Source organism: Arachis hypogaea, chromosome 11, assembly GCF_003086295.3.
Source record: "Arachis hypogaea cultivar Tifrunner chromosome 11, arahy.Tifrunner.gnm2.J5K5, whole genome shotgun sequence".
Taxonomy (NCBI): domain Eukaryota; kingdom Viridiplantae; phylum Streptophyta; class Magnoliopsida; order Fabales; family Fabaceae; genus Arachis; species Arachis hypogaea.
The window spans coordinates 50557847-50575465 of NC_092046.1; the positions used below are offsets into that span (position 1 = coordinate 50557847).

A 17619-nucleotide genomic window follows, 5' to 3' on the forward strand; every position below is an offset into this window, starting at 1 on the left:
CTATACTTGCAACGCATATCTTATAACAATTCTTAATTCGCCAATTTTCGCCACGTCAATTTTTGGCGCCGTTGCCGGGGAGTTGCAATAGAGTGCTAAAGTTATTAATTGGAATTTATTTATTTGCATTTTATTTCATTTTACTACTATGAGATGCTTGTTTCTTTCGTTAGATGACGCGTTCACTTCCTGATCCAAGCTTGCCAGTATTCGATCCTGAGATTGAAAGAACTATTTCACGAATAAGGCAAGCTCGGCGTCGGTTAGTCCTCTCTGAGGGCAGATCTGAAACGTCATTTGAGGAAGAAACCAGCCCCCGTTCTACTGATTCGGTTGATTTACGTATAGGTGACATGGCAGCACCTAGGAGAGTTACTATCCAGGAGGCTGGAGCCCCTGATTTTACAATGCAACCGTTTCAAGCGCATCATCCAGCGGTGGCTACAGACTTTGAAATAAAGACCGCACTGCTCAATTTGATGTCCAAGTTTCTTGGCTTACCTGCTCAAGAGCCTATCAAGCACCTCAGAGATTTTCAAGCAGCCTGTTCTACTGTCAGGCATGATGGTGCAGATGAAACTTCAATTTTGCTGAAAGCCTTCCCGTTTTCTCTTAAGGGAAAGGCAAGAGAGTGGTACTACACTCAACCCGCTGCAACTGTATCCAACTGGGATACACTCAGAAGAGAATTTTTGGAAAAGTTCTTTCCAGCTGAAGTTACTGATAAACTGAGGAATGATATTTCCATGATTGTTCAAGATAAATCTGAAACTCTCTATGAGTACTGGGAGCGCTTCAATAATCTTCTGAAAGCTTGCCCCCACCATATGATTGACAAGATAGTGTTACTCGGCTACGTCACACAGGGCATGAGGCCCCAAGATAAGACCACATTGGAAAGTGCTAGCAATGGGTCTTTGAAAAAGTACAAGACCACTGATGAGGCATGGCAATTGATCAGCGACTTAGCTGAATCTACTAGGAATCACAGGCAGAAATAAGGTCGTGCAAAAGCCATTGCAGAAGTATCCTCTAGCAGAGAGACTGCTGCTTTATCTCAGAGTATCTGTGAAATGACCAACTTGCTGAAGCAGATGCAATTGAACCAACAACAAGTTCAGCAAGCTCAACCTTCTTCACCACAGCAAAACCAACAGTTAGTCCCACAGAGAGTTTGCGGAATCTGTACTGATTATAGCCACTATACTGATGAATGTCCGTAGCTCCAGCAGGAAGACAACACCGTGGCAGCCACTCATAGCTTCTATGACCGCCCCAACCAAGGGTACAATCAAAGTGGCAATTACAACCATGGATGGCAGGACAATTCTAACCAAAATTGGAGGGACAACAACAACAGAGGAGGCAGAGATAATCAGGGAAATCAGAGGTGGAATAACAACAACAACAGGCAGTAGAACCAGTACCAGCCTTACAGAGCACCTCACCTGAGGCAATCCCAAGGACCACAGAATACCCAACAGCACACCTCTCAAATTACCTATCCTTCTTCTTCTGCTAATGATGACTTACTACAATCTATTGATCGGAGACAGCAGACCATAGAAAATAACATTAATGCTACTCTGAATGGTCTGAACGCTACTTTGCAAGCTCTTGTCTCCCAGATTGGATCAATGAATAACTTCAATAACCAACCTTTGAGTTTCAGTGGAATTTCCTCTCAACCATTACCCAATCCCAAGGGCTGTATTAATGCCATCACCCTAAGGTCCGGAACCACACTGTAGGAGAGGACTCAGGAGGAGCCAAGCCTACCAGAACACGCCTCAGCTGAAGAGGTAGTGGAAATAGAAGATGTTGAAGAGGAAGAAGACATACAGGACATAACTGAAAAAGAAGAAGTTCAACCACAGGAGGAAGCATCAAAAGGCGTAGACACTGCAGAAGACACCACTCCTATTCGATTTCCACAACTTGCAAGGAAGCCCAAGAAGCAGCTGGAACCTGATCCAAAAATGATAGAGATATTCAAAAAGGTTGAGGTAACTGTTCCTCTCTTTGATGTTATTCAACAGGAACCTAAGTATGCAAAGTTTCTAAAAGATTTATGTATACATAAGGACAAAATTAATGAATTAGAAACTATTCTTTTAGGAAGTTCCATATCTGCTTTTAATGGGTGGTTTACCTGAAAAGTGTAGTGACCCAGGTCCTTGTATGGTTAATTATACTATTGGTGGTGTAGTATTTTCTGATTGCATGTGTGATTTAGGAGTATGTGTGAGTATAATGCCTTTGTTTATATATGATATTTTGAGGCTTCCCCCCTTAAAAAGGTCGGCAGCTCATTTTGTGTTAGCAGATAAAAGCATTATTACAGTGGCTGGAGTTGCTGAAGCTGTATTAGTGGGCATTAAGGGACTCACGTTCCCCACTGATTTTTATATCCTGGAAATGTCCCAAAATGACTCAGACAAGCCATCATCAATCCTACTCGGAAGGCCATTCCTGAAGACCTCAAAGTTTAAATTAGATGCTTTTTCAGGAACATACTCTTTTGAAATAGATGGCCGAGTAGTGATCTTCAATCTGAATGGAGTTATGAAGCATCCTCCGGAGGATCACTGATGAGCGGATAATTTATACGCTTTTTGGCATTGTTTTTAGTTTGTTTTTAGTAGAATCTAGTTACTTTTAGGGATTTTTTCATTAGTTTTAATGTTAAATTCACAGTTCTATACTTTACTATGAGTTTGTATGTTTTTCTGTGATTTCAGGTATTTTCTGGCAGAAATTGAGGGACTTGAGCAAAAATCAGATTTAGAGGTTGAAGAAGGACTGCTGATGCTGTTGGATTCTGACCTCCCTTCACTCAAAGTGGATTTTCTGGAGCTACAGAACTCAAAATGGCACATTTCTAATTGCGTTGGAAAGTAGACATCCAGGACTTTCCAGAAATGTATAATAGTCCATACTTTGGCCGAGTTTAGATGACGTAAAAGGGCGTTGAACGCCAGTTCTACGCTGCTGTCTAGAGTTAAACGCCAGAAACAAGTCACAAACCAGAGTTAAACGCCAGAAATACGTTACAACCTGGCGTTCAACTCCAGAAAGAGCCTCTGCATGTGTAACATTCAAGCTCAGCCCAAGCACACACCAAGTGGGCCCCAGAAGTGGATTTATGCATCAATTACTTACTTTTGTAAACCCTAGTAACTAGTTTAGTATAAATAGGACTTTTTACTATTGTATTGGACATCTTTTGATCATTTTGAGATCTCTAGACCTCCATGGGAGGCTGGCCACTCGGCCATGCTTACCCTCTATTCACTTATGTATTTTCATACGGTAGAGTTTCTGCACTCCATAGATTAAGGTGTGGAGCTCTGCTGTTCCTCAAAGATTAATGCAAAGTACTACTATTTTTCTATTCAATTCAACTTATTCCGCTTCTAAGATATTCATTTGCAGTTTAACCTAAATGTAATGAACGTGACAATCGTCATTATTCCCTATGAACGCGTGCCTGACAACCACTTCCGTTCTACTTTAGATTGAATGAGTATCTCTTGGATCTCTTAATCAGAATCTTCGTGGTATAAGCTAGATTGATGGCGGCATTCATGAGAGTCCGGAAAGTCTAAAACTTGTCTGTGGTATTCCGAGTAGGACTCTGGGATTGAATGACTGTGACAGACTTCAAACTCGCGAGTGCTGGGCGTAGTGACAGACGCAAAAAGAGGGTGAATCCTATTCCAGTATGATCGAGAACCTCAGATGATTAGCCGTGCTGTGATAGAGCATTTGGACCATTTTCACAAGAGGATGGGATGCAGCCATTGACAAGGGTGATGCCTCCAGACGATTAGCCATGCAGTGACAGTGCATCGGACCATTTTCCAGAGAGGATAAAAAGTAGCCATTGACAACGGTGATGTCCTTACATAAAGCCAGCCATGGAAAGGAGTAAGACTGATTGGATGAAGACAGCAGGAAAGCAGAGGTTCAGAGGAACGAAAGCATCTCTATACGCTTATCTGAAATTCTCACCAATGATATACATAAGTGTTTCTATCCTTATTTTCTATCTATTTATTATTAATATTCGAAAACTCCATAACTATTTGATATCCGCCTAACTGAGATTTACAAGGTGACCATAGCTTGCTTCATACCAACAATCTCCGTGGGATCGACCCTTACTCGCGTAAGGTTTATTACTTGGACGACCCAGTGCACTTGCTGGTTAGTTATATCGAAGTTGTGAATGAAAAATAATTTATTAAGACGTGCGTACAGAGTTTCTGGCGCCGTTGCCTGAGATCACAATTTCGTGCACAAAGTTTTTGGCGCAGTTGCTGGGGATTGTTCGAGTTTGGACAACTGACGGTTCATCTTGTTGCTCAGATTAGGTAATTTTATTTTTGTTTTATTTTCAGAATTTTTCAAAAAACTTCTCCTTTGTTTTCGAAAAAAAAATGTTTTCAAAAATATATTTTTCTTCAGAATTTTTAAGAATGAATTCTAGTGTTTCATGAAACATGTTGAATCCTATCTGGCTGTAAAGCCATACCCAAACTGCTTTGGGACTGGTCTTCAACTAATCACTTCAATGCATTTAATGGCATACTAAAGCTTGGCTGGCTATTAAGCCATGCCTAACCCTCATATTGGAGCTTTAGAATAAGAATACAAGATTCCTGGAATTCATATTAAAAATTATGGAATCCTTATTTTTTCTTTTTCAAATAATTTTTGAAAAATACAAGAAAATTAGAAAATCATAAAAATCAAAAATATTTTTGTGTTTCTTGTTTAAGTCTTAAGTCAAATTGTAAGTTTGGTGTCAATTGCATACTCATCTTGCATTTTTCGAAAAATTCATGCATTCATAGTGTTCTTCATGATCTTCAAGTTGTTCTTGGTAAGTCTTCTTGTTTGATCTTGATGTTTTCATGTTTTGTGTCTTTTCTTATTTTTCATATGCATTCTTGCATTCATAGTGTCTATACATGAAAAATTTTTAAGTTTGGTGTCTTGCATGTTTTCTTTGCATTAAAAATTTTTCAAAAATAAGTTCTTGATGTTCATCTTGACATTCAAAGTGTTCTTGATGTTCATCTTGACATTCATAGCATTCTTGCATGCATTCATTGTTTTGATCCAAAATTTTCATGCATTGAGTCTTTTTCATGTTTTTCTCTCTCATCATAAAAAAATTCAAAAATCAAAAAAATATCTTTCCCTTTTTCACTCATAAATTTCGAAAATTAGATTTGACTTTTTCAAAAATTTTTAAAATCTAGTTGTTTTTATGAGTCAAATCAAATTTTCAATTTAAAAATCTTATCTTTTTCAAAAATCAAATCTTTTTCATTTTTCTTATCTTTATCTCCTAATTTTCGAAAATAACATCATCAATTAATGTTTTGATCCAAAAATTTCAAGTTTGTTACTTACTTGTTAAGACAGATTCAAACTTTGAGTTCTAGAATCATATCTTGTGATTTCTTGTGAATCAAGTCATTAATTGTGATTTTAAAAATCAAATCTTTTTCAAAACTAATTTCAATCATATCTTTTCAAAAATATCTCTTTATCTTATCTTCTTCAAAATTTGATTTTAAAATATCCTTTCTAACTTCTTATCCTCTTATCTCTTCAAAATTGATTTTCAAATTTGTTTCAACTAACTAACTAACTTTTTGTTTGTTTCTTATTTTTTTTCAAAACTACCTAACTAACTCCCTCTCTCTCTAATTTTCGAAAATATCTTCCCTCTTTTTCAAAATTTCTTTTTAATTAACTAAATATTTTAACTTCTGATTTTAAAATTTCAAAAAAATTACTAACCTTTTTCAAAAACTATTTTCGAAAACCACTAACTCTTTTTCAAAAATTATTTTCGAAAATTCACTTCCTCCTCTCATCTTCTTCTATTTGTTTATTTATTTACTAACATCTCTTCCTCACTCACCAAAAATCCGAACCCCCTCTCTCTCTCTCTGAGTTCAGATTTTCTCTTCTTCTTTTCTTCTATTCACACAGGGACCTCTATACTGTGGTAAAAAGGATCCCTACTATTATTATTATTTTTCTGGCCCTCTTTTTCATATGAGTAGGAGCAAAGGCAAGAATATTCTTGTTGAAGTAGATCCAGAACCTGGAAGGACTTTGAAGAGGAAACTAAGAGAAGCTAAATTACAACAATCCAGCAAGCACCTTTCAGAAATTTTCGAACAAGAAGAGGAGATGGCAGCCGAAAATAATAATAATGCAAGGACAATGCTTGGTGACTTTACTGCACCTAATTCCAATTTACATGGAAGAAGCATCTCCATTCCTGCCATTGGAGCAAACAAATTTGAGCTGAAACCTCAATTAGTTTCTCTGATGCAGCAGAACTGCAAGTTTCATGGACTTCGATCTGAAGATCCTTTTCAGTTCTTAACTAAATTCTTGCAGATATGTGATACTGTTAAGACTAATGGAGTAGATCCTGAAGTCTATAGGCTCATGCTTTTCCCTTTTGCTGTAAGAGACAGAGCTAGAATATGGTTGGACTCTCAACCTAAGGATAGCCTGAACTCTTGGGATAAGCTGGTCAAGGCTTTCTTAGCCAAGTTCTTTCCTCCTCAAAAGCTGAGTAAGCTTAGAGTGGATGTTCAAACCTTCAGACAGAAAGAAGGTGAATCCCTCTATATGAAGCTTGGAAGAGATACAAAGAACTGACCAAAAAGTGTCCTTCTGACATGCTTTCAGAATGGACCATCCTGTATATATTCTATGATGGTCTATCTGAATTAACTAAGATGTCATTGGATACTTCTGCAGGTGGATCCATTCACCTAAAGAAAATGCCTGCAGAAGCTCAAGAACTCATTGACATGGTTGCTAATAACCAGTTCATGTACACTTCTGAGAGGAATCCTGTGAGTAATGGGACGCCTATGAAGAAAGGAGTTCTTGAAATTGATACTCTGAATACCATACTGCCTCAGAATAAAATATTGACTGACGTTAGGATTTTGGCCAGTAAAGAATGTCATAAAAACAGTCGCGTTGTAGATATAGTCTCTAAACTGACAAAAATCCCTTCGTACAAACGTTTTAGTTGTCACAAATAACAAACCCCTTTGAAATTGATAACCGAGTATTCAAACCCCGGGTCGTCTTCGCAAGGAATTACAGGGAAGTATGTTCTTATTATTGGTTATGAAGATTGTAAATTGGGGGTTTTGGAAGTTTGGGCAATGCGCACAGGTATATTTTCGAGCAATAAAAATAAATAAATAACTATAAAATAAACTCTTGGCAAGGTATAAGAAATTTGAATTCCAAATTAATTATCCTTATCAATAGTAATGAAAATTGAATCTTAATTTCACTTAGTTAACCTTTACTAAAGCAAAGGAAGATCAAGAGACAAATTGGTTTGATCTTCGAATCCTATTTATTTCCTAAGAAAAGATTGGGATTATTGAAGTTCAAGCCAATTGGCAAGATAACAATTATGCTATTGAGTTGGATAACACCTGAGTTACTGATTCCTTAACCAAGACCAAAAGAGGAAAAGTAAATATGCTGGAATAAAAATGCCTTCAGATGGGAAGCAACAGTAACATAAATAAAAGAAAGAAATCTTGAATCTGAAATACCTCGAATTATAATAAATAGAACATTCAAATCTTAATCATGAAAAGTTCATAAGCCAATTGGGCAACATAAATCAAATGCAAATAAAAGTATCAAAATAAAAGAGAAACATAAATTAACGGAACATTGAACCTGGGATTTAGAGGCACTCCTAAAACTAAGAGAAATCCTAAATCCTAATCCTAAGAGAGAGGAGAGAACCTCTCTCTCTAAAAACTACATCTACTCTTAAAATTGTGAATTTTGTAAGCCTCCTTATGAATGGATGCATTCTCCCACCTTATAGCCTCTAATCTGTATTTTCTGAGCCGCAAACTGGGTCAGAAATAGCCCAGAATTCGCTGGTTGCGAATTCAAATGCGCTGGTTTCCGTCACTTGCGATGCGGCCGCATGGATCACGCAGTCACGTCGCCTAGCTTCAAGAGAACTATAGCATATTATATATTAAATCGAAGCCCCGGACATTAGCTTTCCAACGCAACTGGAACCGCGTCGTTTGAACCTCTGTAGCTGAAGTTATAGCCGTTTGAGTGCGAAGAAGTCAGGCTGGACAGCTTAGCAATTTCTCCAACTTCTTGCATTCCTTTCAATTTTGCATGCTTTCTTCCTATCCTTTGAGTCATTCCTGCCTTATAATATCTGAAAACACTTAACACACATATCAAGGCATCTAATGGTGATAAGAGAGGATTAATATTAGCAATTATAAGTCCAAAGAAGCATGTTTTCAATCAAAGCACATAATTAGGAAGGCAAATGTAAAACTATGCAAATAGTATGAATAAGTGGGTAAAGAGTTGATATAATCCACTCAATTAAGCACAAGATAAACCATAAAATAGTGGTTTATCAACCTCCCCACACTTAAACACTAGCATGTCCTCATGCTAAGCTCAAGAGAAGCTATAAAGATGAAGAGGGATGTAAGAATGTATGAAATACAACCTATCTATATGAATGCAACTACATGCAAAATGATTCTACCTACTTGGTTAAAAATAAATAAATTCTCCAAGATAAATATAAATCAGATTCCACTAATTCAAATTATACAGTAAAAGACAAGTAAACTTGTAAGAAGATAGCTTATGAAAGCAGGGAACATAGAATTAAGCACTGAACCCTCACTGGTAGTGTATATCACTCTAATCTTTCAAGTGTATAGGGTTATTCACTCTACTCTTCTCTAGTCATTCTTTCTAAACCTTGTTCTTCATCTAACCAATCAACAAATATTTAATGTACTAATGCAAACATCATGAGGTCTTTTCAAGGTTGTAATGGGGCTGAGGTAAAGGTAAGGATATATGTATGGCCAAGTGAGCTATAATATGAATCTTCAATTAACCTAAGCTCTCACCTAATATACATATACTCTATATACTTTTAAATTCATACTTAGCTACCCATAATTCCCACTTTTGTATGATTCCCATACTCATGTACCAAATTTTTCTTTTTAATTTATCACATGTGCATTAATTTTTCATTAACTTAACATTGGGGTAATTTTGTCCCCTTATTTATTTATTTATATTATATGTATATTTTTTTTCTTTTTCTCTTTTTTTTTCTTTTTTTTTAGAGAAATAAACATAACTTATCAATGCACATGGATTTTTCTATTATTTTTCTATTTTGGTTTTTTCATGAGTAGGTTCCCAAATTCCTAATATTCAAATAAATTAGAAACATGTTACATTCCCTTATCAACCCATGTTCCCAAAATTTCCCCACACTTATTTGCTACACAATCCCTATCTTAAGTTAACCAAAGATTCAATTGGGATAATTAATTTATTTTCCGCTTAAGGCTAGTGATGTGATTATAGAACAGAAGGGGATTAAAAGCTCAATGGGGCTAACAAGGGTGATGTAAAAGGTAGGCTAATTTGGGATAAGTGAGTTAATAACAAATAATGGCCTCAATCATATGCAAACATGTAAATACACTAAATAATGGACATATAGGTTGGAACAAAATATAGATTACAATCATAGAGAAGGGAACACACAGGAATAAAATATTTATGGTTAAATAATGTAACCATATAAATAAGCTCAAATCTCACAGGTTGTGTGTTCTTTGGCTCAAAAATCATGTTCCAAATACAACTTCAAACAAGTTTAACACAAAAATTTTGGTTTTAAATTAGTGAAAATTTAAAAAAAAAAGGATCTTAAGAAGAAACTTATTATTTTAACCAAGCAGTAACTAAATGCAAAAATCAAATAAACATGCAATTAAATATGCAAATGCAACAATTAACAAAGAAAATAGAATATTGGTGTTTGAGACAGGAAAGTACTAACCCATGGAGATCGGTATCGACCTCCCCACACTTAAAGATTGCACCGTCCTCGGTGCATGCTGAGATGTGCAGGTGGACGGGTTATTTCAACTGATGCTTTTCTCATCAAGGAATGTGCATAGGAACTTGTTTGTCTCTCCCATGTAAACGTCTTCCGGTTCTCTTCCTGGTGGCCATCCTGAAAGAAAAAGGGAAGGAAAGTAACCCAAAGCAAAGATAGAAAACAAATAAAATATGGGTTGGTTAATGCCAAAAGTGAGGGTCTCAATTACATGGTAGCTACAACATGCAAGTGAGAAAATAATAGAAGCACATGGCATACTAGTGGTGCAAAATATTGCAACAATGAGGGAGAGAGTGTGGGTAAGGAGAGATAATATAAATTCATATCAATGTAAAAGTAATACAGGTATAAAAGATTGGGATTGATATAAATAATATTACCTATTCAAAATAAAACAAGTCACTAAGCATCAAGAAAATACCAGAAAAGATGTAACAGTTGAATAAGAATATTTGAACACCAATAATAATTTTAGAAAAATAAAAATATGCAATGAATGAAAGTATGCAAATGAATTAAATAAAATAAAATGGAAGTGAAAGAAAATAAGAAAGGAAGAAGAAAGAAATAAGAAAAGATAAGAAAAATAAGGATTAGAGAAGAAAAGATAAGAAAATTGGCTGATCTGGATATTCTGTGCGCCGCTTGTGACGCGGACGCGTGAGGGACGCGGTCGCGTGGTGCGCAAGAAGGTCAGGTGACGCGGACGCGTGGGTCACGCGATCGCGTGGCCTGTTTTGTGCGATCGGCGCAAGTGCAGCCTCGTGGTCGCGCAACTCTCTGTTCGAAACTCTTTTTGCCAAAATTCTGGGTGACGCGATCGTGTGGGGCATGCGATCGCGTGAGTGTCCATCATGGGGATATGACGTGGACGCGTGAGGCACACGTTCGCGTGGTGAGGTTTGGGCTACCAGCACGAGTCCAGCCCAACTCCAGCTCAACTTTCGGCCATGCACCTGGTTGACGTCGATTTTCAGGTCACGCGGCCGCGTGGGGCACGCGGTCGCGTGGGGCACGCGGTCGCGTGGGAGGCCATTATTCCCCTACGACGCGGACGCGTCAGCGACGCGGTCGCGTGGGACAATTTGTGCCATTGGCACGCCTCCAGCGCTGCTCCTGCGTAACTTTCTGTTCAATTTATTATTCTCTTATCTCCTTGCGACGCGGACGCGTCGCTGATGCGGTCGCGTCGCGTGCTTGCTTTTTTTTTTTTATAATCTGAAAAATGCAGAATGCAGTGTTAATATGAATGTGATGCAAAACTCCAGGTTCAATATGACAAAATAAAATAAAATTCAAAAACAAACAAAACTAAATAAAATTAAAATTGAGAAAGGAATGATTATACCATGGTGGGTTGTCTCCCACCTAGCACTTTTAGTTAGAGTCCTTAAGTTGGACATTTGATGAGCTTCCTGTTATGGTGGCTTATGCTTGTATTCATCCAGGAATCTCCACCAATGTTTGTATCTCCAGTAACCTCCGGGATCCCAAACTAAGCATGTAAAGCCCTTAAGAAGCTTCAAACAGATTCTTAGGCTCCCGGAGTGACAAATGTCATAGCAGATTCCAAGATCCCAAATCTTGCTTTTACACCCGTCTTTGTGTTGATCATTATGATTCCATCTGGGTGGCAAGCAATCTGAATTATCGCTGAAGTGTCCAAACAACTTCCTAGACCCATTCAGTTGAGCTTTATACCAACCTTTGCGTTTAAACTTAAAGCTTCCAACCATAATGAACCTTGCAGGACAATTCTTACCACTGACCATCTTCCTCTTACTCTTAATGTCACAAAGAGCTTTAAGTTGACCATCCGTCTCCAGTAGCCCATATTCAAGTGGAATTAGAAAGCTATGGGATATGAATTTTACCCACTTGAATGTTGTGAAGGATGATGGCAACTTAGGGGGAGGTATTTTTAATGAAATTACAAGTTCCACTCCCTTGTGCTCTTCTCTGATAATTACCACCTCTTTGCAAGCTTCTTCAATTTCAACCTCTTCCTCTTGGTAGCTCTCTTTCAATTCAATCTCCTCTTCATTGCTTTCCAAGGGCATGGGAGGTTGTGCTTCTTCTTCTTGAATCTCCATCTCTTGATCAACCTCTTCCAAGTCTTCAACTGTGATATGCCTTAGAGGTTGTACACCTTCCTTAGCATCAATTTCAAACGTCTTGGAAGGGGGTTCTATGACTGGACTTTCCCATGGAGGTTCTGCATCTCCTAAGTCTTCAATCACTTCTTCTTCTTCTTGAACAATGACAGCATCTTCTACTTGTTCTAGTACGAATTTATTCTCTGTCTTGTCCATTGGGGTTTCTTGTATCTCCTTTATGCTACGCTCTTCACTAAACTGTCCACATGGGGCTGTGGCTGATCCTTGTGTATTTAAGCGTCTAGAAGCCCATTGAATTAATACTTGCCCCAGTTGTTGAACGGTTGCCTGACATCGATCCACTGTTTCCTTGAGACGATCCTTTGCCTCTTGATGCACTCGGCTTTCATAAATAAGATCATAGTGCTCTTGGATTGATGGATATGGAGATGGTGAATATTGAAGTGGTGGTTCTTGTGAGTAATTGGGTTGGAATTGGGGTGGTTTTATATATGGTTCATATGGCTCATAAGGTGGTTGGTATGGTGGTTGAGGGTTAGGGTCATATGGAGGTGAATGGCAGAAAGGGGCTTGTGAGTTTGGTGGTCCAAAGTTATGTTGAGGAGAGGGTTCATAGGCATATGGTGGTGGTTGTTGATAATCAAAAGAGTGCTCACCATAGCCATTGCCTTGATATGCATCACAGAATGGTTGTTGATAGTCCATTGGAGGTGGTTGTTGCCATGAGGGTTGATTAAATCCTTGTGGCTCCTCCCATCTTTGATTCTTCCAACCTTGATGCCTGTTCTCATTATAGTTTCCATTCCTAACAACGACATTGGAATCAAACTTGAAGCGAGAAGGGTGAGAATTCATAGTAGCTAATAAAAAATTAAAAACAAAAATAAAAATAAATTTAAATTAAAAGGTTATTTAAATTTTTGAAAATTAAATTTTAAAATTTTGAATTTTAAATTTTTGAATTTTGAATTTTTGAAATTTGAAATTTGAAAATTTTTAAATTTGAATTTTAAAAAAATTTTTAAATTTGAATTTTTAAATTTGATTTTTGAAATAAGATAAGATAAAATAAAAATTTTAAAATAAAAAAAAACCAATAACCTCTTAACTTAAGAAAAAGCAAAAATAAAAATAAAAATAAAAACAAATAAACAAGCAAAAATAAAATATTTACAATAACCAATAATAAGGCACACGTTTATAATTCCCCGGCAACGGCGCCATTTTGACGTTAGGATTTTTGCCAGAAAAGAATGTCATAAAAACAGTCACGTTGTAGATATAGTCTCTAAACCGACAAAAATCCCTTCGTACAAACGTTTTGGTTGTCACAAGTAACAAACCCCTTTGAAATTGATAACCGAGTATTCAAACCTCGGGTCGTCTTCTCAACGAATTGCAGGAAAGTATGTTCTTATTATTGTTTATGAAGATTGTAAATTGGGGGTTTTGGAAGTTTGGGCAATGCGCACAGGTATATTTTCGAGCAATAAAAATAAATAAATAACTATAAAATAAACTCTTGGCAAGGTATAAGAAATTTGAATTCCAAATTAATTATCCTTATCAATAGTAATGAAAATTGAATCTTAATTTCACTTAGTTAACCTTTACTAAAGCAAAGGAAGATCAAGAGACAAATTGGTTTGATCTTCGAATCCTATTTATTTCCTAAGAAAAGATTGGGATTATTGAAGTTCAAGCCAATTGGCAAGATAACAATTATGCTATTGAGTTGGATAATTCCTGAGTTACTGATTCCTTAACCAAGACCAAAAGAGGAAAAGTAAATTTGCTGGAATAAAAATGCCTTCAGATGGGAAGCAACAGTAACATAAATAAAAGAAAGAAATCTTGAATTTGAAATACCTCGAATTATAATAAATAGAACATTCAAATCTTAATCATGAAAAGTTCATAAGCCAATTGGGCAACATAAATCAAATGCAAATAAAAGTATCAAAATAAAAGAGAAACATAAATTAAAGGAACATTAAACCTGGGATTTAGAGGCACTCCTAAAACTAAGAGAAATCCTAAATCCTAATCCTAAGAGAGAGGAGAGAACCTCTCTCTCTAAAAACTACATCTACTCCTAAAATTGTGAATTGTGTAAGCCTCCTTATGAATGGATGCATTCCCCCACCTTATAGCCTCTAATCTGTATTTTCTGGGCCGCAAACTGGGTCAGAAAAAGCCCAGAATTCGCTGGTTGCGAATTCAAATGCGCTGGTTTCCGTCACTTGCGACGCGGCCGCATGGATCACGCGGTCGTGTTACCTAGCTTCAGAGGAACTATAGCATATTATATATCAAATCGAAGCCTCGGACGTTAGCTTTCCAACGCAACTGAAACCGCATCGTTTGGACCTTTGTAGCTAAAGTTATAGCCGTTTGAGTGCGAAGAGATCAGGCTGGACAGCTTAGCAATTTCTCCAACTTCTTGCATTCCTTCCACTTTTGCATGCTTTCTTCCTATCCTCTGAGCCATTCCTGCCTTATAATATCTGAAAACACTTAACACACATATCAAGGCATCTAATGGTGATAAGAGAGGATTAATAGTAGCAATTATAAGTCCAAAGAAGCATGTTTTCAATCAAAGCACATAATTAGGAAGGCAAATGTAAAACCATGCAAATAGTATGAATAAGTGGGTAAAGAGTTGATAAAATCCACTCAATTAAGCACAAGATAAACCATAAAATAGTGGTTTATCATTGACTCAGCAAGTCAATATGATTTCTCAGAGTCTGAATGGAATGCAAGCTGCATCCAACAGTACTCAAGAGGCATCTTCTGAAGAAGAAGCTTATGATTCTGAAAACCCTGCAATAGCAGAGGTAAATTATATGGGTGAATCATATGGAAACACATATAATCCATCATAGAGAAATTACCCAAATCTCTCATGGAAGGATCAACAAAAGCCTCAACAAGGCTTTAATAATGGTGGAAGAAATAGGTTTAACAATAGTAAACCTTTTCCATCATCCACTCAGCAACAGACAGAGAACTCCGAATAAAATACCTCTAATTTAGCAAACTTAGTCTCTGATTTGTCTAAGGCCACTGTAAGTTTCATGAATGAAACAAGGTCTTCCATTAGAAATTTGGAAGCACAAGTGGGCAAGCTGAGTAAAAGGATCACTAAAACCCCTCCTAGTACTCTCCCAAGCAATACAGAAGAAAATCCAAATGGAGAGTGCAAGGCCATTGACATAACCACAATGGCCGAACCTGTAAGGGAGGTTGAGGACGTGAATCTCAGTGAGGAAGATCTCCTGGGACGTCCAGTGATCAATAAGGAGTTTCCCTCTGAGGAACCAAAGGAATCTGAGACTCATCTAGAGACCATAGAGATTCCATTGAACCTTCTTATGCCATTCATGAGCTCTGATGAGTATTCCTCTTCTGAAGAAAATGAGGATGTTACTGAAGAGTAAGCTGCCAAGTTTCTTGGTGCAATCATGAAGCTGAATGCCAAATTATTTGGTATTGAGACTTGGGAAGATGAACCTCCCTTGTTCACCAATGAACTAAGAGATCTGGATCAACTGACATTGCCTCAGAAGAAACAGGATCCTGGAAAGTTCGTAATACCTTGTACCATAGGCAACATGATCTTTGAAAAGGCTCTGTGTGACCTTGGTTCAGGGATAAACCTCATGCCCCTCTCTGTAATAGAGAAACTGGGAATCTATGGGGTGCAAGCTGCTAAAATCTCATTAGAGATGGCAGACAATTCAAGAAAATAGGCTTATAGACAAGTAGAGGACGTATTAGTAAAGGTTGAAGACCTTTACATCCCTGCTGATTTCATAGTCCTTGATACTGGGAAGGATGAGGATGAATTCATCATCCTTGGAAGACCCTTCCTAGCCACAGCAAGAGCTGTGATTGATGTTGACAGAGGTGAATTAGTCCTTCAATTGAATGGGGAGTCCCTTGTGTTTACAACTCAAGGTTATCCTTCTGTAAACATGGAGAGGAAGCATAAAAAGCTTCTCTCAAAACAGAGTCAACCAGAGCCCCCACAGTCAAACTCTAAGTTTCGTGTTGGGAGGCCACAACCAAACTCTAAGTTTGGTGTTGGGAAGTCTCAACAATGCTCTGAACATCTGTGAGGCTCCATGAGAGCTCACTGTCAAGCTATTGACATTAAAGAAGCGCTTGTTGGGAGGCAACTCAATTTTTATCTAATTTTCTTTTTATTTGTTTTTCATGTTTTCTTAGGTTCAGGATCATATGGAGTAACAAAATAAATATAAAAATTGAAAACGGAATCAAAAACAGCAGAAGAAAAAATCACACCCTGGAGGAAGACCTTACTGGCGTTTAAACGCCAGTAAGAAGCATCTGGCTGGCGTTCAACGCCATAACAGAGCATGGTTCTGGCGCTGAACGCCCAAAATGGGCAGCATCTGGGCGTTTGAACGCCAGAATTGCACCCTGGAGAAGAGCTGGCGCTGAACGCCCAGAACAAGCATGGTTTTGGCGTTCAACGCCAGAAATGGGCAACAAATGGGCGTTCAATGCCCAGAACAAGCACCAATCTGGCGCTGAACGCCCAGAGTTGTGTGCAAGGGCATTTTGCATGCCTAATTTGGTGCAAGGTTGTAAATCCTTGAACACCTCAGGATCTGTGGACCCCACAGGATCACCTCATGATCTGTGGACCCCACAGGATCTCCACCTACCTCCACTCACTTCTTCTCACCCCTCTTTCACACAATCCCATAAACACTCTTCCCCAAAACTCTTCAACAATCACCTCAATCTCTCTTCCCTATCACCTCTTCACCACTCACATCCATCTTCACTTCCTAATAAACCCCACCTACCTTCAAAATTCAAAAACAATTTCCCACCCATCCCACCCTAAATGGCCGAACCTTTACCCCCCTCCCTTCCCTATATAAATCCCTCCATTCTTCCTCATTTTCACACAACACAACCCTCTCTTCTCTTCTTGGCCGAAACACATCTCTCTCTCCCTCTTCTCCATTTCTTCTTCTTCTTCATCTATTCTTTCTTTTCTTGCTCGAGGGCAAGCAATATTCTAATTTTGGTGTGGTAAAAGCATAAGCTTTTTGTTTTTTCATTACCATTGATGGCACCTAAGACCGGAGAATCCTCTAGAAAAGGGAAAGGGAAGACAAAAGCTTCCACCTCCGAGTCATGGGGGATGGAAAGATTCATCTCTAAAGCCCATCAAGACCACTTCTATGATGTTATGGCCAAGAAGAAGGTGATCTCCGAGGTCCCTTTCAAACTCAAGAGAAATGAGTATCCGGAGATCCGACATGAAATCCAAAGAAGAGGTTGGGAAGTTCTAACAAACCCCATCCAACAAGTTGGCATCCTAATGGTTCAAGAGTTCTATGCCAATGCATGGATCACTAAGAACCATGATCAAAGTAAGAACCCAAACCCAAAGAATTATATTACAATGGTTCGGGGGAAATACTTAGATTTTAGTCCGGAAAATGTGAGGTTGGCGTT

General features: G+C 37.9%; 1 non-coding gene across 1 annotated transcript; it reads right to left on the reverse strand.

Annotated features, from left to right (window-relative positions):
• Positions 1-725: 725 nt before the first annotated feature.
• LOC112726074 (small nucleolar RNA R71) lies at positions 726-833 on the reverse strand. Its single transcript, XR_003165142.1, has one exon. It is a non-coding gene; the product is annotated as a small nucleolar RNA R71 (small nucleolar RNA).
• Between the last annotated feature and the right edge of the window lie 16786 nt (positions 834-17619).